The 25,409-nt window shown below is 39.8% G+C and overlaps 1 protein-coding gene across 2 annotated transcripts in view; it reads left to right on the top strand.

Annotated features, from left to right (window-relative positions):
* The window catches only part of LOC129855302 (F-box-like/WD repeat-containing protein TBL1XR1), a 42,332-nt gene that overhangs the window by 4,212 nt on the left and 12,711 nt on the right, over positions 1-25,409 (top strand). For both annotated transcript variants that reach the window (XM_055922825.1, XM_055922826.1), the window contains exons 2-3: positions 2,833-2,880; positions 5,065-5,130. The gene's annotated coding sequence lies outside the window, so the exon portion shown is untranslated. The remainder of the gene's footprint in view (positions 1-2,832; positions 2,881-5,064; positions 5,131-25,409) is intronic.

Below are 25,409 nucleotides of genomic sequence, written 5' to 3'. Positions count from 1 at the left end.
AGTAGCCTGGCTAAGCATTTCCAGGATCTGTACTCCCAGTGTAATCCTAGCCTATCTTTCCCCATCTTAGAAACTCTACTATGGAATGTGATATGTGCTGCAATAACAGTGGGGGAAGGAAAGGAGGAGGAGTTCCTTTGCTGTTAGGTCTTTCTCATATAGGCCATCGCTTACAACAGTGGTTGTCAAAGTGGGGGTCAAGGTTTTGGGGCGTCACGAGTGTGAAACTGAATAGGAAAAGTATATAATTTTCATCCATATTTTAATAGTCTACATGTAGCCTGCCGTTTGCACATTATATACCTTTGCCTATTGAGTGATTATACAGTGTATATTTTTTAATCAACAGGAATTCAGCAAAAACGTTTTTGGGGATAATTTAGGAAATCTGTCCCCAAGTACAGCGGCTAAATCTAGTTGCCTACCCCTGCCCTAGAGTATTGCACAAAATTGTAAAAAAAACAAAAACTGTTGACTAATTACCAGTTATCAGCATAGGCGCTCAATGGTGGGCACATATATCAGATTAGTGACCAGAAAGGACTCGCTTAAGATTCTGTGGTTTTGCCTCACAAAAACAGAGTGGGTCTACATTTATATTATCCATATAAAATACTTTAAAAAAATCTAATACGGAGGCATATTTGCCAGAACAGTAAAAAGCTAAGTCCCAATTTCATTGATCATGTTCATATGTCAGCTAGGCCTACTTTGGGTGCCTGCTGGTTGTACGTCTAAAGATAGCTGCAACATCGCTGCCTTCAATATTATGGGATGAAGATGTAACATTCTGGCAAATTAATTATTGTATTTGTGAGGAAGAAAAGGGCTACCCAGTTGGCAACAAGCATTATATGGGCAGGCAGCCCTTCAAAGTGATAGCGTGCAGTGCAGACAGACCATGCATTCCCTCCGATCCTGCAACCACCGCTGTATACAGGTAGGCCATATGATTCTGCTTGCTCTGGACTCCAGAGAAGTGACATGATATCCCTAGTTTATGTTGGCTACTAACATGAATGACTTTCAGCTAAAAATGCAGGTGTAAAATGCAGTTTAGTTCTGTACCTTGCGTTTTGAAAATGCATTGCGTTTTTGGCTGTAATGACAGACTACATTTGCACAACGATTGTACGTGCATGTACGTGCGCGGGGGTCGCAAGCTTCGAACCACTGTTTTTTGGGGGTCGCGGGTCAAAAAGTTTGACAACCGCTGACTTACGACGTCTCTTAAATCTTTAATGAAAAGTGATCCCTGGTGTATAGGCTACTGTGTTGACTCTCATCAAATGGGCAAGAGGCTCTCCTCTCTTAGCACCTTTCAATCTGGCTAGGCTATTTGCTGATTTGGGTATCAAGGACCATCCTGCTACGGCTTAATAGTTAAAGACAAATCTGACGGCTGTAATTTAGCCAAACAAATGTTTCGCTATGATGTTGTCTGCAGAATTAGTATGGAGAAGCAGACTTGAAGATTATAATTGATTGTCCAAACCAGCCTTACACTAAAGGTTGCGTATGATGCCAATGCAGGGGTGTAAAGTACTTAAGTAATACTTTACGGTATTTTTACTTAAGTAGTTTTTTGTGGTATCTGTACTTTACTATTTATATTTGTGACAACTTTTACCTCACTACATTCCTAAACAAAAGAATGTACTTTTTACTCCGTACATTTTCCCTGACACCCAAAAGTAGTCGTTACATGTTGAGTGCTTAGCAGGACAGGAAAATGGTCCAATTCACGTACTTATCAAGAGAACACATGGGCTGCGTTTCATACTTAAAGTAGACAGCCCTCGGCCCTAAACCCTCAGTCTTATGCCCTTGGGGGAATCCCCACGGCCATATTTGTCGTCGGTTCAAGTGATTAGCATAGCAAGGGAAGTTTGCAACGTAAGCCCCTCAGCCCTCGTTTTTTAATGGAGTTTGCGAGTGTACAATTATGTTCACTTCGGGGCCTGAAACACCCCATAATTCAATTTGCGAAGATTGTACATCCGCTAAGAAATGTCCGCCAAAACTTAAAACCTCAATGTCAATATGGAGTCAACATACAAGTGTAAGTAAAAACGAATGTAAATAAGTTAGAAATTGTGCTACTAATGCACAAACACGTCTTATAAAAGTAATTATGTTTTTGTTTGGTTAGCTTTTGGAAATTGTAGAAATAAAACATTTTCCTTCTTCAGAAGTAGCTAGGCAGGCTAACTTCAGTTAGCTAATTAATTTGCTAGCTATCATACAGTAGGCGTATATTAATAATTATATAGTTAATATAAGTAGACATGCAATCCCTCGCCCCATGCCCTGCAAGTGTATACTCGTCAGACGTCATCAGAAGTGTCCACTTAATTTGAGGGCTGAGGGGACAGGGTGTGTATTTAAAGTGTTTAGAATTCAGCCATGGTCATCCCTACTGCCTCTGATCTGGCAGACTTACTAAACACAAATGTAAATGATGTCTGAGTGTTGGCGTGTACCCCTGGCTATATGTACATTTTAAAAACAAGAAAATGGTGCCGTCCACTTTGCTTAATATAAGGAATTTGAAATGATTCATACTTTTCCTTTTGGTACTTAAGTATATTTAACCAATTCCATTTACTTTTGATACTTACGTATATTTAGAAACCAAATACTTTTACTCAAGTAGTATTTTACTGGGTGACTTTCACTTTTACTTGAGTAACTTTCTATTAAGGTATCTGTACTTTTACTCAAGTATGAATTGGGTACTTTTTCCACCACTGTGCCAATGATCCATCGCCTTTGTTTTCTAACGCGTATTCATTGATTTTAATCAGCATCTCTTTTCTTCTTTGTCCTCAGACTGAAGAGGGATTACTGTCAGATATCTGAATGACACTCGGGCACATGGTAAGCACACTAACCTCCCTCTATAAACTAGCTGATGTCTGAGGTAAATCTCTAATGTTGAGTCTTTGCGTTAACAAACATTTTCATAAATGCCTGCTTGTACTATCAAAGCTGTTGCAGGTTGTTTTAATGTGAGTGAGTAATGAACGGGGCTATAGGCTATTGGTGATGAACTGCGTGCCTCATAGCAAAAGGCAGACTTGTTGCACCCACACAATGATCACTGTAACTTTAGGTCATTAGTGGGCTAAATGTGTTGCTTGAAAAACCTGCCTCTAAATGCTATAGATTAAAGGGAAACTCCACTCAAACACTATCTTTTGGTATTTTTTCCATTAGTCCACTGTTGATACAGTCCTAAAATGTTTTGCATGCCAGCAGTCAAGTTTTCAAGATATTGAACTTTTAAGAAGCAACGTGTCACCGGTCACATCATCATGATGACGCAACTAATGAAAAAAATACCCAATATATATTTTTTGTGGATTTTCCCTTTAAAGCAGTGCTGCTTGTAAAATATATAATCTACTAGATTGAAACCACACTATCAGGAGTTTAGTTTAGTAAGTGATAGGCTAGTATCCTAGTATTGGCATTTTGCCATAGCCATCAAGTAGTGATGGGGGAAAAATCAAAAGTTACATATCGCAATATTATTTTGGGACAATAATATATCGATATTTGACTCCAAGTATAGAATTATTATTTTTTTGCTACTGTGGATAGCATTAGATAGCGCTAGTCTGCTGTACCTGCGCCAAAACTCAGATATTTTTTTTATCCTATAGTCTGTTCTCCATTTCTTTTTAAATAGTGAGCCAACATGTTTTCAGCACTTTTATTTCTCTGTGACTGATCAAAGTATCGTGATAATATCGTATTGTGAGGTGCCTGGCAATACCCAGCCCTACTATCAAAGTATCTGTAATGCCATGACACAATGTGCAAAAAAACTTTTGTTTAGGCCTTGTTACTGTTGTTTTGCTACCGTTGAAACAAGGTGATTAGTGTAACATCGGTTTGTTAAGGTCTTCAGGGATTTTTCAGGGACTTTTTCAATAAAAAAAAAAAATTCATTTTCTGGATGGGACAAAAACATATAAACTAAAATCAGAATATGGTATGAATAATAGATAATGGACCTATATATCTTTTTTTATAATCTTTGAAAACTATCATTCACCAAAATAAAGGGAGGCAGGGAGAATAATAATAATAAAAAAATTATTCTAGCAGTATTAATTCTCATTATGTTTGAGAAAAATGACATTGCATCATTCATGGCAAAATGCATAGAATTAGGTTTAAAACTGCAACATGGAGAAATTTCTAGAATTGCAGCAAATGAGCTTAAAATGTAACAATTTCTCAAAACCGGCAAGATGTGGGGGCTCTAATTTTTTCTCAGAAATTCAGCTGCGCCAACGGGCCAGCCGCGCCCATTTTCAAAGCCCCTGCCACACCCACCACCTAAGCCCCATTTTTATCCAGAAAAAACTCTGGTCTTACAATATCAGAAGTGCTTTTTCGAACATTGTCTTTGAACTACAGAAGGTTTTATTATGTAGCATTCAACAGAAAGCTTTAGGCTACATACCTCTCATGCTTTCACACTACAGGGGAAAAGGATTGTCTACTACTCTTCAGTGGTTTCTAAATGTCAACCTGAAGTCAGATGTACGTTGATATAAGTACAGTCAAGGGGAAGTGTGTGTGTGAGTTTATACCAAAAATAATGATTTTTTTTATGACAATGTTGCTGCTAGGCTTATGTGTAGATTACTATCGACCAAGTTTGACTGCTGCCATTGTCTCTTACTTTAGGGGCATCAATGAGAGGTGGATTGAACATGGGCTAAATTACAAAGGGATGGGCTGAATGTTATGTTGGGATGATCTTTTTAAAGCTTTGATTAAAGGGGAACTCATTACCATCTATGTTATTGCGTTGTTAACATTGTTTACTTACAATCTTGGGCCTGGAATGAATGCATCAAGCATGCTGCTTGCTAAACAGGTCTAACGATACTCTACTGTAAATATAGTGAAGATCGGCAAGTGTACGCCAGACAGACCATGGAGCATGTCTCATAACCCTTTCACATACAAAAGAGGCATTTTGTAGTGCTGCAGTATCAGTTTCCTAAAGACTGCTTAGTTTTAACCCTCCTGCTTGTCTTGCAGGTGCTGAGACTGGTGGACTGTACCATTTCAAAACATATTTGTTGTGAAAACAGACTTACTACTGTGGTAAGTAGGGTCCTACATATTAGTTTCTCTATTGTGTTTTTGGCTAAATGCTGTGTAATTGATTTGCTATTTTTTATTAGATGTCTCTTTAATTCTCAGCTCTGAGAGCATAATGTGACAATCGTTATTGTAGTATAGCCTAGTTACTGGGGGAGGAAAAGCTCTCACGACAGCAGGCAGTGCAGCTCCGCTATGGCTCTGATTTACTGTAGTGAGTGGATAGTAGGCACAGTGAAGATAGAGAGTGCTGTAAGGTCACCAGGGTAGAGTGGAACCATTTTACTTGCATATGCGCCTAAGTATTCTGCTGTGCGACCTGACATTTTTATTTAGGAGCACCAGTGCATCTATAGAAATGAAGCATTTTAGCTTTAGCTCAAATAATACCTACATTTCTTTGTGTGTACCTTCAGAAAGTATTCACAACCCTTGACTTTTCCCACATTTTGTTGTGTTACAGCCTGATTTTAAAATGTATTACATTTAGATTTTTTGTCACTGGCCTACACACAATACCCCATAATTTGAAAGTGGAATTATGTTTTTCTACATTTTTATAGATTAATTAAAAATGAAAAACTGAAATGTCTTGAGTCAATAAGTATTCAACCCCTTTGTTATGGCAAGCCTAAATAAGTTCAGGCATAAAAATAAGAAGTCAAATAAGGTGCATGGACTCACTCTGTGTGCAATAATGATGTTTAACATGATTTTTCAATGACAACCTCATCTCTGTACACAACACATACAATTATCTGTAAGGTCCCTCAGTTGAGCAGTGAATTTCAAACACATATTCAACCACAAGGACCAGGGAAGTTTTCCAATGCCTCGCAAAGAAGGGCACCTGTTGGTAAAAGGGTAGAAATATAAAAAGCAGACAGTGAATATCCCTTTGATCATGGTGAAGTTATTAATTACACTTTGGGTAGTGTATCAATACACCCAGTCACTACAAAGATACAGGCATCCTTCCTAACTCTGTCGCCAAAGAGTTAGGAAACCGCTCAGGGATTTCACCACGAGGCCAATGGTGACTTCAAAACAGTTATATTGTCTGTGATAGAAGAACACTGAGGATGGATCAACAACATTGTAGTTACTCCACAATACTAACCTAGCGGACAGAGAGAAAAGAATGAAGTCTGTACAGAATAAAAATATTCCAAAACATGTATCCTGTTTGCAACAAGGCACTGAAGTAATATTGCAACAACAAAAAATGTGCAAAGCAATTCACTTTTTGTCCTGAATACAAGGTATTGTATTGGATTTGCCTCAAACATAACACATTACTGTGTACCATTCTCCATATTTTCAAGCATAGTCAGGTCTCAACATTAACGCTTGTCCACTTACCCAAGGCAAGTAAAAAAAAAAAAAAAAAACAGGGTGAACAAGCAGATTGTTTACCAGGTTCTGTAGTGACGCCTCTAGCACTGAGATGCTGTGCCTTAGACCGCTCTGCCACTCGGGAGCCCATTATAGATTTAAGTTGTCCGAATGGACAAGTAATAAAAATTCTAGCAAAAATCACAATATCAAACAATTAGGCTACTCCGATCATAATTGGATCATAATTGGATTGAAGTGTCATCTGGATGCGATGTTTTGCTCACTGTCCTCCCAATCTCTGCAGAGTCTATCGGAGTGTAATTATTGTAGGCCTGCATTGACAGGCATGAGTGGTCTTTCAATCATGCAGTCGCGAGATGCGTTTTTGCAATCAAAGCGAGTCTAGCCGAGTTTGCACATTTGTTGATAATAATTGCTAATGAGTTATTTGCCCAGTTATAGCAATTTTTTGGTCAGCAATGAAAATCCTGGAAACGTCATGGTGTGTGCATCAGCTACGTGTGGGCTGTTGCCAGAGGAGACAGGGCGAGAGAGACTTGCGCAGCAGGTTAAATAATGATATACAGACTAACAAGATAACCAGCCAATCTACACAATATGTTTTGAATTGGCTATCTCCCTAGTTAACTATTTAGCTATTAGCATGGATTAAAGTCATTGTCATGTCCGATGGCCTAAAATAACTTTCCACAGGCACTTGTGTATAACCAGGGTGCGCAGTTGATGAAACCAATGCTGCATACTCCGGTTGTAAAACCGTCTCTCAAGCGCTCAAAATTGGCTAAGTTCTCCTTTATTCTTTACTGTCCATGTAATTCTGACAAAATAAATAAAACAAAAATTGTATAGCCTAATTGACAAGTAACTCCTATGCAGTCAAGATCTCCCCTGAACACTGAATATATCTTAACATTTACATACATAGTGAACAAAAGTTTAAACACAATGTGTAAAGTGTTGGTCCCATGTTTGAAGTAAAAGATCACAGAAATGTTCCAGACACACAAAAAAAAGGAATTTCTCTCAACTTCTTGGCACAAATTTGTTTATATCCCTGTTAGTAAGCATATCATCTTTGCCAAGATAATCCATCCACTTGACAGGTGTAGAATATCAAGAAGCTGATTAAACAGCATGATCGTTACACGGGTGCACTTTGTGCTGGGAACAATAAAAGGCCACTTTAAAATGTGCACACATACCACATTTTGTCACATAACTTGAGACATATGTGGTATTGTGTTTTGAGGGAGATTGCTATTGGCATGCTGACTGCATGAATGTCCACCAGAGCTGTTGCCAGAGAATTGTTCATAAGCCGCCTCAAACGTTGTTTTAGAATTTGGCAGTACATCCAACCGGCCAAACAACCGCAGACTAATTATAATCACACAAGCCCAGGATCTCCACATCCGGCTTCTTCACCTGCAAAATAGTCTGAGGGAGTGCTGAGGTGTATTTCTGTCTTTAATAAACCTTTTTGTGGGGAGAAAACTCATTCTGATTGGTTGGGCCTAGCTCCCCAGTGGGTGGGCCTGGCTTCCAAGAGGGTGTGCCTATGCCCCTCCCAGGCCCAACCATGGCTGTGCCTTTGCCTAGTCATGAGAAATAGATTAGGATAGCTACTGGGTGTGCAGGCTTTTGCTCCAGCCCTGCTTGAACACAAGCGCATTGTAGAAGAAAAAAAATCAGCTGCTCAACAGGACTTTGATAAGCTGACTCTGGTGTGTTTGAGCGGGGTTGGATAAAAAGCCTGCATACCCAGTAGCTCTCCAAATATTTTGTACAGTAGCCTATCAGTGCAGTATTTTACTTTGTAGGGGGTTAAGTGCCTTGCTCAAGGCCACAACGGCAGGAGATATAATACATGGGATCAGAGACCAGCAGCCTTGTGAAGTGGTTCCTGACCATCATACAGCACGATTTTCAGTGACCTTTTTGGCCCATGGAGTTACATACCTTTTTTTGTTGTTGTTGTTGGGACAAGTGACCGGAGATTTTGGACAAGTACAAATCTGACCTACTAAAAAAGTGAATGTCAAGCCCTGATAGTGGTGACTGCATCATGTTATGGGTATGCTTGTCATTGTTTAGGACTGGGGAGTTTTTCAGTATAAAATAAATGGAATGGAGCTAAGCACAGGCAGAATCCTAGAGGAAATGCTGGTTGTCTGCTTTTCACCAGACACTGGGAGATTAATTCACCTTTCAGCAGGACAATAACCTGAAACACAAGGCTAAATCTACACTGGAGTTGCTTACCAAGAAGACAGTGAATGTTCCTGAGTGGCCGACTTACAGTTTTGACTTAAATCTACTGGAAAATCTTATGGCAAGAGCTGAAAATGGTTGTCTAGGAATGATCAACAACCAATTTGACAGAGCTTGAATAATTTTTTCAATAATAATGGGCAAATCTTTCACATTCCAGGTGTGGAAAGCTCTTTTTGAAGGCACTATACATTTTTCAACAAGGGTGCACAAAAAAGGTCAGCGTAGAGCCTTGGTGACTCTTGCATAACTCACTCAGGCAGATCAGGTTTCAGACCTCAGACCTCTCTGCACTGAAGTGGCAGGGATCCTCTGCAGAACACTGTCTTGTGATAAGCCTAATGGCTTGGTAGCATTGAATGAAAAATATTCTCTATTTTGAGAACATTATAGATTGAATAAAAAATCTCACAGGTCTACACTGGCTATTTGTATGTTGTGGTAGTGACGACTTCTTTGCCTTTACTAAATGGACCTTGAATGTGCTCCTGACATTGGGATTTATACTAGTATACTGCCCTACCAAGCAAAAAGGCAGTAACTGCTCATAGCATGGAACTGAGAAAAGTGGCTTTTATTTACCTTGGTTTCACAGTAACTTTATGCAGTTACTGCTAACATGACCCCCATTTTCTCCAAAACACAATGCAATAGAGGCAGGATACATCCACATGATTAAGCATGTATTTAATGTAGCAAAAATGTATGGCATGAACTCATTTTCGACCAAATGAGCACTTACTGCCTTTTTGATTGGTAGTGCAGTATATTGTTGGTCTACAATTGTTGACTTTACAATTGGAAGCAAGATGAATCGCTGTAGTTGATGAATAAACTCTGGATCAAAAGGTGGAGAATTATGTGATTGGGTTTATTATAGTTTGTTAGGCCTGTTGATTCACTCCAACAAAAAGGCTATATCTGCTGTGAACGAAGTGCTACAGGCTCCATTTATCAGTATGCATTTATGAGGAAGTAGCCTGCAGGCTACACATGTATGAACATTTGTATGGATAATAACCGCTGTTTCCTGATGTAACATGAAGTGTGTATTCATTAAACTTTGCAGAGCGCTAAGATAAAGTGATTAGTGAGGAGAAGATGAAAATAACATTTGCATGGCACATTGGAGTGAATAACGTAATTTCCATGGAAAATGACCCATGAGCAACATGTGAAGTTTATAGGAACATATCAAATATGGCTACAAATGAAAGGTAAGAGTCTCAATATTTTTGGCATATTAAGGCATAGATACATTGTTCAACCAATTTCCATACTAAAATACAAAAATTAAGGAATAAGCAAATGCTTTTATTTCTGGTCACACAGATGGAAAAAGGGTCTTTAAAAAACATCTAATACAAAAAGTCTTAAGGTATTAGAAATACATCAAAACGCAATGTTGAATTAAAGGCACCTGCCATCTAATATCAACATTTATATTTAGTTTAGCAGGAATTTGCCTTCTGCAAGTTTAAGAAATATTGCCTAGTGTCTTGTGATTCTCTTACCACAAACTCACATAGCTTAAAGATATTTTGTAATTTCTCTCCCTCATGAGGAGGGAGGATTAGGAAAGTTCAAAGAAGTAAAAAATAAAGGTAGACCTACCAATTAGTTAGTTTTTTTACTGATTACAATTTTGTTTGAATTATTAAGTGATTAAAACTTGGCACTTTGTTATCAAATCGGTAACAATGAGTGAAAAATCAGTAGAGCACATTAGAGTACAGAATTGTCTTTGGCGGTGTTCCATTTATACCATATACTGGGGTATTTTGAAATATGGATGGTTTGGTTTTCAAAACTGTGAAACATTATAATAAAATACACATTTGGGGAGGGGGTCTGAGGATGTGACTGCTTGTAACTAACTATAAGTTTACTATCTAAGATGTGCCAAAATAAATGATCTCCATATCAAGGGTCTAGCTATGCATTTGGTTTGCTCACTTGCCACTTAGCTAGCTAGCTTGCAAGATAAAGCTTCTTGGTTACAGCAAAGGCAATCAATCCCCTCCTGGAACAAGGTCCCTGCTGCCTACATTTGTTTTGTGCAAAAAATAAATAGCATTTGGAAAGAAATAGTGCTCCTTGTGTGCACTGTTGGTAATACCATATGGTACAGTAACTGTATGAAGGTATGAAAATCTTGGTACCGCCCAACCTTAGTACAGTAAAGAAAAGTAGAGTATAGTTCAGTACAGTAGTGTTGCACGGTATACCAATACTTCGGTATGAAAAAGGGTTCGGTACTAGGGCTGTGGCGGTCATTACATTTTGTCAGCCGGTGATTGTCAAACAAATAACTGCCGGTCTCACGGTACTTGACTGCTAATTAACATTTAACACGTTTTGCATCTCGTGGCTTCCACGCATAGCCTGAAAGCCACTGATGCAGACCTTTTGGAACATCTACGTTTTAAAAAGTCTAATAAACCTATCTTAATATAACCTACACTATCACAATAAATCCATTATTTGTTTTAGACAGGTCTAAAGAAACATGATATGAAGAAAATGTAGTCTATTTCAGAAGAACAGAATAGCATACTCTGAGTTGTCCTTATGTTAGGCCCTGATATGGCTATTATTTTTTATTATTTTATATTATGAAGAATACAATTGAACATACCTTAATAAAATAGAAAGGATATTTTCTCAAAACGATTACAAAGTGTGCACATGCGGCTATTCTGTGTTGAGCCGTTAACAAAGAAACTGTTCTTCGGTATGCTTAATTTAGAGTTATTTATGCAACTTCAGTAGTGATACAAACATTGGGCTATATGTTTTGATTTTTAATACATTCTAAGACTGCATGATGGGACTCTATTGATGATTTGAAAAAAGTTGCAAGCTGCACACACCATCAGTCTCTCATTCAAAATTTGACAAGCGCTTGATAATATTCTCACCAGGCCTCGAGTTTCCCGGTGGCATCCCCCTTGTGTGGCCGTAATGCCCCCTAAAAAAATAATGCCTTTTGCGGCCAAAGTAAGTGGCCGGTGTGCCCTTGGGCTGAATATAATAATTAAAATTCCCTTCTCCCGGCTGCAGTGCTCCGAAGCACCTCTCACTCACATGGCTCTCTCAGATGTAGCCAATGCCCGTCACGTGATTGAAAATCGACCAGCCTCAGAATTCTCACTTCCTGTTTGGATTTGTTCTCGGGTTTTTGCCTGCCATATGAGTTCTGTTATACTCACATACATCATTCAAACAGTTTTAGAAACTTCAGAGTGTTTTATATCCAATAGTAATAATAATATGCATATATTAGCATCTGGGACAGAGTAGGAGGCAGTTCACTCTGGAAACGCTATTCATCCAAAGTGAAAATGCTGCCCCCTATCCCTAAAAAGTTAATCAGTACAATCAAATAAGTCCCAAATGAAAGGGAAGCAGATTGTTTGACATCTGTAGCCCCATCAAATCATCCAAAGCAAGTTCAATAACTCAATGAATGCACACACTCCTATTGAATATGCATTAACCTTTATTATGAAGAGGCCTAGGCTACTTCTTGATTTACCCAGTTTGTCAATAGAGATTTACCATTCAAATAAATGCTTACCGTTATTTTGCCATGTAGTTAGAGTCAAATTGATTGTATGATTGTATAATTGATTCATTAATGCATACATTAATATATACATAAAACATTTCAAATGTAAAGTCATTGAACTCAAAAGTTGCCCAATGATTGAACAGAGCAGGAGCCATTCTGTGGCTTTGGCTAATATGCCTTCTTTTTTTTGCCATGGTATCTTTTTTGTATTGAGAATCGTGATGGTATCAAGTATCGTGAAACTTAACCTGGTATCGGTATTGAAGTAAAAATTCTGATATTGTAACAACACTACAGTACAGTCCAGTAGAGTACAGTATAATGTAATGTACTTTACTTTACTGTCCTGTACTGTAGTGAACTATACTGTACTTTTCTTTACTTTACTGACCTGTACTTACTCTGCTGTGCTGTACTGAACTCTACTTTTATTTATTGTAAGGAACTATACTTTACTTTTCTGTACTATGCTGTACTGTACTGAACTCTACTTTGCTGTGCTGTACTCTACTAGACTATGCTCTACTGTGCTGTACTGTGATGTCCAAACTTGTAAAGCATAGACGTCTGTGATTGGTACAGATTTGGTCTGGTCTGGACAAACCAGTGTGTAGAATAATACCCAAACATTCAAAAGAGGACATTACATTTTTCTACCTTTGCGTACCTATTCAGGATACAGCACCGTCGTTACACAGTTGACGGGCGGCTGACAGAACGTGTTTACATGTCGTATTGGGTTCAACATGGGGATTTGTATTTGGCTGTTTAGAAGTTAAAAATTGGGAATCGTATTTTGATCATATTTCCAGAGGTTGCGTTGTGTGAAAACTAGGCTACCTATGGTCTGGTGAGTCCAGCAGTATCAGATGAATGTTGGCATGACCACTGATCCAGGAAAATAGTCTGGTGGAGAGATGGGACCTGTAAGATGGAAAAACAACATAATACTGACCAGTCTTTGACCAAGTCTATACAGGTCCAGAATCCACTTGCATAGGTTTTTAGCTCATTTGGCGAGGTTTAGTGCCTTAACAATGATTATCTTGCAGTTTTAATGGTTGCTGCGGTTGAGGTGAGGCGCAACACTCTCTCCGCTTTTGAATCATTTAACAAATCACCTTCATTTTCTAAAATGTGTAATTTCTTAGGGAGGATGTGTTCTTTTGTGAACACGAGTGCTACCATTTCCTTTCTGTGAAACTACAGCATGTGGACTGCATGCTAAGTTATGTTGTTGATAGAATCAAACCTTATTTAGGCTAGGTTATTGGTGTGGAATGCACATCATTGCTGCGTGAGCTTGCATAGAATGTCAGAGGTAGGCTGCACAATACTGAATGTGTCTGAGAAAACTAGGTCAAACTCCAATGTGCGTTCGCTCCACTCGGCCCTCAAGGAATGCAGACATTTCACACCTCCACATAGGAGGACGTCCCAGGATGACCCTATTTTTGTGACCTTAGAGCAAACCTCTGTGGAGAAGCCTTGTGACGGCATTTTCTTTGATCCCAATGCTATCTGTGTGGCAGAGATTAAAATAGGCCAGCGTCTGAGTCAGTGCTCGCACCACGGTAGTAGGTACTCACTGACAGAGAAATGCCCTTGCCAAGACATGCGATAGCGCTTCCATTTCCCACTCGCTTTCAGTTGAGTTGTGTCAACTAGGTTTTACATTGAAGCCATTGCTATTTGCAAGTCCTAGGCTATACCACAGTCTATTATTAGGTCAGCATGGCAACACTTCTGCCTTTGTTTGACTTAGCCTTATTTGTTTGCTGATTTAAGCAACATTATTGTATTTGTCTGTTTAGCCGTGCATTTATACAGACTATATGATAAATCACTGCAGCAGTGATGAGTGTGTGTGTGAAAAATATGGACAAAGGAGCTCCAGCAGTGTGAGTGTGTGTGAGTGTGTGTGTTCATGAGTGTGTGTGTGAAAAATATGGACAAAGGAGCTCCAGCAGTGTTCATGTAAAAAATGAGTGCACACTGAGGTTATGAGTATGAGTAGCTACCCAGAGAGTGGGATTGTAGCAGCTCATGTTGCTTTTGCTCGTTTACCCATGTCCAAGTTAACCACAAACGCAGCAGACAGGCATGTCACTACCATCTGTCACTTACGAGCACTAGAATGCCCTCCAAATTGATTGGGGATGGGATCTTGAACCTACAGTAATACCACAAGTTGGCATTACCTCAATACTTTTTGATACAACCCTGCTGTAGTAGGCCCTATTTATCTCTTAATATTGCACTTGCAAGGTCATTTTCAATACAGGTTCAAGCTGTGTTCATACATTTCCTTGAAAATATTGTCCAGCCAGGACTTCCTTGGTTCAGCTTTTAGATCAGGTTGCAGTTAGTGAAGGTTGTTTATAGCATGTCTGCCACAGGAGGTTGGTGGCACCTTAATTGGGGAGGATGGGCTCGTGGTAATGGCTGGAGCAGAGTGAGTGGAATGGTATCAAATACATCAAGCGCACGGTTTCTATGCATTTGATTCCATTCACTCCGTTCCGGCCACTATTATGAGCCATGCACCCCTCAGCAGCTTCCTGTGATGTCTGTACATTGGAGGAGGTTTAGCTGAGTGACACGTTCATGTGACACAAAATGCAGTGCAGCAAATATTTTCTGTTTTTATTATGTAAAATACATATTTAATAGGTCTAACTAATCGGATTATCACTTTTTTACACCCTGAAAGATAAGTTGCCTGCGACTTTGGTTCTGACTTAGTGAGTCTAGGGGAAAATGGAAATGATGCAGGTCCTACTGTGCGAGCAGATGTGTGCTCTGCCAATATACTTTATAGCCTAGCCATTGACAACACATAGCTAGAGGACTCTTATAATGTATCAATAACAGAGGAAGTTCATTTAAACCCATTTGTACTCCCCCATACTAACATATTCCCCTTATTCACAACATTGTGAGGGATGTGTACTAAACTGTAAAAGTAGGTCAACCAAGGTTAATCTTCTGTGACACTGTCTGCTAGCATGTGGCATGTATGCCTAATAATCACAACTCATTGGTAGCCCTCCTGGAATGATCAGGCAGAAGTTCCTTCAGTCAGAAGTCTGTTAGAATTGTCAGATCGCCATACAGTAATATCTAGGGCAGGGATGGGCAACCTTGATGGGGGTGGGGGCCACAAAAATCCGAACTCATCATGAGGGCCCGCAGTGGCTCACGGGTCTGCAGTGGCTCACGGGTCTGCGTACCCACATCCATTCACCCCCCAACCCCACCTTGCGAGCAAAACAGTTTAGCGGCCCTCCTCTTGACAGCGGAGAGGAGTTATAATTTCCTTCAATTCTACACATTTTGCCATTGGGCATAGAGAAAATGTTGCAGTTTTAAGAAAGTTTGTTGCAATTCTACTAGGGCTGGGAATTGCCAGAGACCTCACGAGATTGCACGATGATATTATCACAAGTTGATATTATAGGTGCCGATACGATATGTTTTGCGATTCTCACGACCATTCCATGGTCCAAACATATTGCTTACCATAGTGTCTCTGCTGCAGAGGGACAAGAGAGAGCCATGAGAAAATTATGTTTTGATCAGTCATGGAAATAAAAGTGCTGAAAACAAATTGCCTCTCTATTTAAAAAGATGGAGAATAAGCTATGAAGGAAACATACTGGCGTTTTGGTGCAGGTACAGCCATCTAGCGCAAAAATAATATTGCGATATTGTCAAAACGATACGATATAACGTCAAATATTATCCCAAATATGTAACTATCGATCCCCCCCATCGCTAAATTCGACACATTTTGCTGTGGAGTGAAGATTTTGACATTTTATAACAAATTTCACGTAATTCTACTTATTTTTCCATGGGGCAGAGAGAAAAATGTACGGTTTTACAGCAAATTTTCTGCAATTCTACACGTTGCGTGTGGAGAGACATTTTTGCTGTTTTTAGTGATTGACTCACAAAATCAATAGGGCCCCCCGGTCAATAATTCAACCATGATAACTACAAGTTTAAATGGCTTGCTTGACTAATTTACCAATCTAAAAAATGTTAGCTGACATGGGGTAATTGAGTGACTTAACAGAATTGACATAACAGAAAAATTGCTGATGAACAAACATTTGGTTGTTCATCAGCAATTTTTCTGTTATGTCATTTCTTGATTCCACGGGCCTACAAATGGGTTGCGCGGGCCTCCAGTTTCCCTGATCTAGGGGATGTTAACCGTATAGTGCCCTTTGGGCTGGATGATATGGCCAGATTATCGTATCACAATATATTTCATGGTATGGATCGTATTTAGTTTTTTTTATAATAAAAGTTATACATTTAGTAGTGCATTACCCTATGGTGGCAACAAATACATTCTGAGGGATTTCAATCGGCTATCTCCATTTTGATTGTTTTATACTGTTCAATCAAACAGGAATAATTTTCAGCATTTTTCATCAATTTATGCATTTCCTGCACTGATTTGATATCACTTCCACTGCCACATAGGGCTGCATAATATGGACAAAAAATGTAGGTCTTATTTTTAACCGAATACTTGGAATTTAGATAAACACTTGGGTGAACTGTTTGAATCATGAAAATGTAAATGTAATTCAAATTCTGTTGTTAGAATATTATAGTGGGCTCTTTGAATACAGTGTTTGACACGACGACAAATTAAAAAGCCATGGAGGAGTTATTGTGTCAGAGTAGGAAACAAAGTGATAGCCAGTGTTTCCAAGGGGACTCTGTAATCTTTGGCTACATTAAATATCTTCTCTTCATGTAGCTTAGCTGTATTAGCTAGCTATGTCTGACTCAGTACTTTTATTAGCTAGCTAGCTAGCGATTAGCATTAGCGGCTAACATTATTTATTTTAGCCACAACTTGTTGGAAAATAAAAACTAAACAAATGGTGTAATTATAGAATACTTGTGGATTTATATTAAGAAGCAAAATGGAAAGCAGCATTGTCATCAACATCTTGTTGCATCTGCTGTATTGACCTTGCAAACTGAAGAGTGAACGGCAAGTGATTTCGTGGTCGAGCAACAACAACTGCTCTCCTTGAGTGACGAGGGGCAGGACTTGGTGAGAGAGGGATAGCAACGACTCAAGTAGCGGACGTTACACACTGCGGACTGGCGTATTACATTTAACAAACCAAACATTGAAATACCATTATAGAAGGTAAAGTAAAAACCCAAACAGGACTGCGCATCAATACCGGTATAAAGTAAAATACGGTATACCGATCAGCCCTAAATGCTCTTACTGTCTTTGTTGCAAAACTTGTATTGCCTTGAGAGAAAGGAAAGAGGCAGATCTTTTGAGGCACACGTATGCAAGAGCTGGGTGTTGTAAGAGTAGCTAGAATTCATACATGCCCAATAAAGTCTGTATCCCAAATCAATTGAAAAATATTCCTAACTTTAAGTTGGGATCACCAGTGCTCCCAACGGAACATTTTAATTTAGAGCCCTGCTGGTGTGAATAGGACTGAATGGCTCACTTCAGAGAGAAGTTCATGGTTAATTAGGGAGGTTCCTGAAAAGCCCTTGCCTTAGTAATGTTGCCAAACAAGTCTTTGACATGACTTATCAGCCATCTCAAGAGGACGAGAGTTAATCTGTTTTCCCAGCCAAGTGCATGTTTGTGTGTGTCTGTGGGTGTCTGCGTCTGTCTTTGTGGCTGTATGTGTACTTTTTAGCTCCTTGTAAAGCATTCTGAGATAAGCCTGTCTGTCTCAGTGGGGGAAACAATATAGGCTAGTGGCCAACCCTCAAAAAGGTCTTTCATTTTTTGAGATACCCCTATCCGAGGTAGAACAAAAAACAAACATGTTTTTTCACATCTCTTATGTCTCCCATTTCTGAAATGGATGGTTGTGTAAAAATATTTTACTGCAAAAGTGGTTACCATAAAACTTTAATTAAACACAGTCTCAAATAGCCGCCTGTCCCTTTTAATAGCAGGGCAACGGCACAAATTTCAGCAAATAAACACCTGTTTCAAATAAACACAGGGTCTAAATAAATTGTTTATGATGTTACCATGAATTGTTTACAAGGTTTGATTGATTTGTTGCGTTAAATAATTCAGTAATGACTTGAAAATCATCCGATTTTATAGCAGTTTCTAACAGTTGAGAACTGCTAGCTAACTGGGAAGCAAAAAACAGTCAACAACTTAAGGAGTACAGACCCCCAGAAATCGTCTGATCGCCCTCTAGTGGCAAAAGTAAGAGCTGCCGAAAATGCACAGTCAGAGAAGAATAGTTATTCAGTCAAGGAAAAGTAAAACAATTCTGAAATAGAGGGATACTTAGACAAAGAAACATGACACAGTGTGTTAATGATAACACAGTGGAGGAAATGAAATGTATTAAAATGCTGGAAGTGAATGCATGAGTTAAACAAATAATTATGCAAATTAGCAAAAGCTGTGTGCATTAAGGAAATAGACACCTGTCTCAAATAGAAGCCTTTCTCTAATAAGCGCCTGGTGTGATTTAACAAATAAACGCCCAGGCTATTAAAGTTTTACGGTAAATTAATATTGTGACCCCCCCCCCCCCCCCCCCCCTAAACTCCAAATGTGCAGAATATGCCTGGCTGGTGGGGGGGATGGGCCACATAAGCTCATGTAACCCAATATTGCAAGCTCTGATATTGCAAAAATGTGGAGTACAAGTAGGCAGATGTCTGCACCTACATACACAAACTAACAGCATTGGGATATCTCAAAGCAACTTGGAAATATAGACCTGTAAACACAGAGCTACAATAGGTGGGAATATCAACTATGAATATTTATGATACATTTTAATGTTTCTGGTAGCTGATAAATAGACAACTTTCCAAGACAAATTCAGTGCTGTATGGTCCAGCCTGCCCAAAATACATAGTTAAAATGTTTATGCTGTGACTATTGTAATCCAATCTGCCCTTAGGGAAAAGGGTGGGCACAAACACATCTATGGCAGACAAAAGCACCCTGAGGATGGTCAAACTTAAACAACAAAGATGCTGTATGTCATTGTGTATGGTGGCTGGGGATTGACTGTTTGATAATGGCCTTTGTGCACCATGCTTGACCAACTCCACCTCCTCTGCAACCCATTTACTGTCCATCAAAGCCCAGGGATCATCTTCAAATATATATGTGTGTGGCGCAGTGCTACGTCCCTCGTAATGCTTCTTAGTCGTCTATGACCTACACTCGTAAGTAACCTCTAGTTGCCCTCACCGGTTCTGTCACTCTCCTCATCTCCAGCTGGGCCTGCACCAGACCATAATCACAGCCAACCCCCCCACAGTTAATATCAGCCAAATAATCATCCTAGCTGACTTCCAAAGTAATGTGAAGGAATATATAGGACGTGACCTGCAGGATTTTTGCCACATTCAACATAAACTCTACCCACAGGTCAATTAGGCGTTGGAAAGATCTAAGGGCAGGGGTGTTTATGACAGCCTTTTCACACTCTTCTTCACAACCAGACAACTAGGCCTAACCAATACACTACTGAAGTATCCCTAGCATCATTCAGGTTAAGATAACATTCAAATGAGTCAATGGGTCTTGCTGGCATGCAAGCTGTATCTCCTGAGTGCCTGCACCTTAACAAATACCAAACCCAACTGTTGTAGAATTGGAAATGGATCAACACACAGCTCCAATACCCCGCCAGTCATACAGGATAACCCTTAAGCTGTACAATCTGGTCAGGCTCCATAACTACATCCACCACTGGCTACTTTCTCTCCCCACCCTGTTAGGACACACTCATGTCCTGGTCACCTCAAAGACTTTGAATCAACCTTGTACACTTTGTTTCAGTGGGAAAAATAGGTAAGTGGTTAGAGCTGACAGATTGCTTTCCTGTAACTTGGTTATGCTACTATGTCACTGGCGTACCGGACATTCCCGCAGCCCCCGCAAGTCGGGTGTGCCCACGAGCTCTGGGGGTCCATGCGCCTGTCATCGATGTCAATTTGTATTCATTTTTATAAATCATTTTGACATTAATCCTCCAATAAGCCATTCATAAACCTTTTTATTTTCCATATGTTCTAGGAAGCTAAGTGTTTGTTTCTTGGGCTTCAGAAACGTGACTGAAAAAGAAAAAAGAAACTGATTGAAAGTACGAGGGGATATCAGTGAATAAATGCCATTGTCAAGGCTACGGCAGTGGCAGTGCAATGAGTAGATTTTACTCAGGTGTTCAAAAGCTCATATCAGACCGAGAGCCTAATGCTTCTTATGTAGTTCTTTGAGTTTTAGTTAAGAAACTATGTCTTGGCAGAAGCGACAGTTACAGGGATGGTAAAAACAGCTTGATTGCCGTAGCAACATCAGGGAAACTGGGAAGAAGGGAGTTGTTTCAAATACATTCTGCAACATCTTTAATTGAGCCTCTCATTCTAATTGCCGGCCTTAACACGTTACGGAAAGAGATTAACTGTATAGGAAGCTCTGGGGACAGGTCATCTGGGTACTGGACAGCCAATAAATTGGCAGATATAAACAGATTATCATCTTTAGCAGACAACAGTACTTAACAAAAAAAAAGCTGTTTGCGATTTCTTTCATACTGGTGAACTGGCATTTGAGTTGTGTGATTGCATTATCAACAGTCCCTTATCGCTGGTACGCTACATGACCAAAAGTATGTGGACACCTGCCGTCGAACATCTCATTCCAAAATCATGGGCATTAATGTGGAGTCTCCCCTTTGCTGCTATAACAGCCTTCCACTAGATTTTGGAACATTGCTGCGGGGACTTGCTTTCATTCAGCCACGGGCATTAGTGAGGTTGGGCACTGATGTTGGGCGATTAGGCCTGGCTTGCAGTTGGTGTTCCAATTCATCCCAAATGTGTAAGATGGGGTTGAGGTCAGGGCTTTGTGCAGGCCAGTCAAGTTCTTCCACACCGATCTCAACAAACCAATTCTGTATGGACCTCGCTTTGTACACAGGGGCATTGTCATGCTGAAATAGGAAAGGGCCTTCCCCAAACTTTTGCCACAAAGTTGGAAGCACAACATTGTCTAGAATGTCATTTTATGCTGCAGCATTAACATTTCCCTTCACTGGAACTAAGGGGCCTAGCCCGAACCATGAAAAACAGCCCCAGACCATTATTCCTCCTCCATAAAACTTTATAGTTGGCACTATGCATTGGGGCAAGTAGTGCTCTCCTGGCATCCGCCAAACCCAGATTCTTCCGTCGGATTGCCTGATGTTGAAGCATGATTCATCACTCCAGAGAATGCGTTTCCACTGCTCCATTGAGTCCAATGGTGGGAACTTTACACCACTCCAGACGACGCTTGGCATTGCGCATGGTGATCTTAGGCTTGTGTGCGACTGCCCGGCCATGGAAACCCATTTCAAGAAGCTCCCGATGAACAGTTCTTGTGCTGACGTTGCTTCCAGGGGCAGTTTTTCGGTAATGAGTGTTGCAACCGCTGACAGACAATTTTTTCGCGCTTAAGCACTCGGAAGTCCCGTTCTTTGAGCTTGTGTGGCCTACCACTTCGCGGCTGAGCAGTTGTTGCTCCTAGACGTTTCCACTTCACAATAACAGCACTTACAGTTGACCAGGGCAGCTCTAGCAGGGCAGACATTTTATGAACTGACTTGTTGGAAAGGTGGCATCTTATGACGGTGCCACGAAAGTCACAGCTCTTCAGTAAGGTCATTCTACAGCCAATGTTTGTCTATGGAAATTGCATTGCTGTGTGCTCGATTTTTTTAAATTATATTTATTCATTTTTAATTTATTTTTTACACCTGTCCGCAACAGGTGTGTCTGAAGTAACTGAATCCACAAATTTGAAGGGTGTCCAAATACTTTTGTATATGTAGTGTAGGTCTTAGGAAAGACTGTCTGGGTTGGCAATACTCAGTATGGAAAATAGTCGGGCCCGCAACCTGGACCAGAGAAACTGCGTTATGCCAGTGTAATGTGTGCTTGTGTCAAAAGGCTTGTTATTATATTTTGCGGAATTGCCCATTGTTGATATGCTGTAAGTGTGTGAATGAGATTTAAACATGAAAAGCGAACACTCATTGTAAAGCTATTTGTCTTCAAGTATTCAAACGCAATAGGCATGGCTGTGCCACTCATCTTTCTAGATATACCTAGAGCCTTATGAAGCACTTTTGAAAACATAATAGCACATTCAATACATAATAAACAATGGCAACTTATATGCAGGCAAAAGTGTGAGTGAAATCATGTTGGCCATGTTGGATTCAGATTTAAATGTATTTACACTAAAACATTCTTTAAGGGTATGAGTGTTGTACACAATTCTGAAAAAATGCCAATCTACAAAATGCACATTTACATGTGATCTAAACATCAAATGGAATTATGGCAGGCATATTTGATTTTCAACACCATATTGGATTTGAAGCAAAGTCCATGTTGGCTCTGTGGTGACCTCTGACTTAATTCCAAGAGTAAGGGCTAAAGAAACAAAATCCTTCAAGGAACCTGGGACTCAAAAAAATCTAATTCCAATGTCGGAGCTCATTTGTTTTCCATAGAGCAGATTACACTAGCCACACTGAATGAGAGCAAATTTGACTTGGAAAGTTCTCTATTAATCATTAATCTAAAATTAAAGCATACATTCATCATAAATATTCATAGTTGACATTTCTGCCTATTGTATCTGTGTGTTTACAGGTCTATATTCCCAAGATGCATTACGATATCCTAAGGCTGTTTGTCTGTGTATGTAGGGCAGACAGCTGACTACTTGTATTCCAAATTGTAGCAATATTAGAGCTTGCAATATTGTGTTACATGAGTTTGAGGCCCATCCACCCTCCAGCCAGGTATTATGTTTCACTTTTGTAGTTTAGTGTGTTTGCCACAATATATATCAATTTAACAACTTTTGCAGTAAAATATTTTTCAACAACTATCCATTTCTTATATGGGAGATATTATGGATGTGAAAAAAAAACATTTTTGTGTTTTGTTCTACCTTGGCTAGAACAAAAGGCCTAGTTGTGTCTACAAAGCGAGTCAGCTCGGCTCCATAGGCAATGTGCATGTTGTGTTCTATTCTAGACCAATGGCTGTAAAGGTGGCATAATCGAACATTATGCAGGAAGAGAGGCTGTGAAACAGTGTTGAGCAATATTCATATCAATGGTTAAAATTATAGAAGACCACGGACACCTACCATATGAAATGCCTATTACAATCACTTTGGGTTGTGTGTGTGAGTTGTAAACAATGTGACTCCTGAGAGCAAAGATGTGAAGTGCTCCATCTCTACAGCGGTGCGCTCTCGCTCTCTCAAAATAGACCAAAACCTCATCACTTAGATATGGCGATGAAAAGGGAATGAACTACGTCTCTGTTCAAGTATAAAAGCAGCTGACAAAATTGCAAACAAACCACATCCTATGACAGTTTTTGTCAATTATTATGTGCATCTGTCCAATAGGCCTACACTTCTCTGAAGAGAATTAATGATGGTCGACAAGGTAGTAAAACTTCAATAATACTATCTTCAGTAGCTGGGACTACTAAGATTGCACCTCCCCTGTAGAGTTCTGTTATGGTTATGCAATGTTTTGACATGGAAATGAGAATGTGCTCCAGTAATCTAACGGCAATATGCCTCTTCAGATCTGATGTATCTTTGGGTGAATGTACAATTCTGCATGTCTGGCTGGCAGAGATTGCTCCTTAATTGGGATTGCTCAGCACATAACATAGCCTAGTTACAGAAAGGGGCCCATATTATAATCACATGGAACCTTAAGGTTTGTGTTTTGTGCTCGATCTAGAAATGCATTTTGGCTATGCATTGATGCGTTATTTCAGGTGTGTATATAAAATACTTCTGTGAAACACCAGTAGCACCGGTCCTGCAGTAGTTTTTCCAGAGAGGGATGTTTGTGATCCTATTCTATATCTTTCTGTTGAATGAATGAACCCAGTTGAGAGTAGCAGACAGACTGTCCATGCTGTGGTTATGCTTGCTTGGTTGTCACTTCCTTTATTCTACAAGGTCCCTGACTAGACCTCTTCTGCTCCGATTCAGACTTGGCTGAGATAAACACCACTGCTGCAGTGTCGTCGGCTAAATAGGACTCATTGTCAGACGGCTACTTTTTCCACTTTATTCATTCAACCTAGGCTTCTTTTAATTTAAAAGTTTAAAAGTTTAAATTCACTAGTCAGAAAAGTTAATATAGCCTTCTCCTGCTAGAATGAACTACATGCATCTTCTATTGATATGACAGGTGCCTGTCAGTCGGTCGGGGTTAGAGTCTCGCTCCTTGAAAGCGGCAGCTCTAGCCTTATAGCTCGATGCGGATGTTGCCTGTAATCCATGGCTTCCGTTTGGGATATGTACGTACAGTCACTGTAGGGATGACGTCATCGATACATTTATTGATGAAGCCGATGACTGAAGTGGTGTATTCCTCAATGCCATTGGATAAATCACGGAACATATTCCAGTCTGTGCAAAACAGTCCTGTCGCGTAGCATCTGCGTCAGGTGATCTAGGATTTTTCCCCCCTGGTTGCACATGTGACATACTGGTAAAAATTTAGTAAAATTGATTTAAGTTTGGCTGCATTAAAGTCCCCGGCCACTAGGAGCGCCACTTCTGGGTGAGCATTTTCTTCTTTGCTTATGGCCTTATAGAGTTCGTTGAGAGCGGTCTTAGTGCCAGCTTTGCTTTGTGGTGGTAAATAGACGGTTACGAATAATACAGATGAGAACTCTCTTTGTAGATAGTGTGGTCAACAGCTTATCATAAGGTTCTCCACCTCAGGCGAGCAATACCTCAAGACTTCTTTAATATTAGACATTGCGCACTAGCTGTTACTGACATAAAGACACACACTTCCACCCCTCGTCTTACCAGAGGTAGCGTCTCTGTTCTGCAGGTGCATGGAAAATCCCGCCAGCTCTATATTTTCCATTTCTTCGTTCAGCCATGTCTCGGTGAAACATAAGATGTTACAGTTGGTAGGATAATCTTAATAGTAGGTCATCAATGTTATTTTCTAACGATTGTCTGTTAGGAAGGAATTTTACT

The sequence above is a fragment of the Salvelinus fontinalis genome, chromosome 5 (genome assembly GCF_029448725.1).
Source record: "Salvelinus fontinalis isolate EN_2023a chromosome 5, ASM2944872v1, whole genome shotgun sequence".
Classification (NCBI taxonomy): Eukaryota; Metazoa; Chordata; class Actinopteri; order Salmoniformes; family Salmonidae; genus Salvelinus; species Salvelinus fontinalis.
Note: the sequence above shows the minus strand (reverse complement) of the source record. Positions and strands in the feature narration are given on the sequence as shown.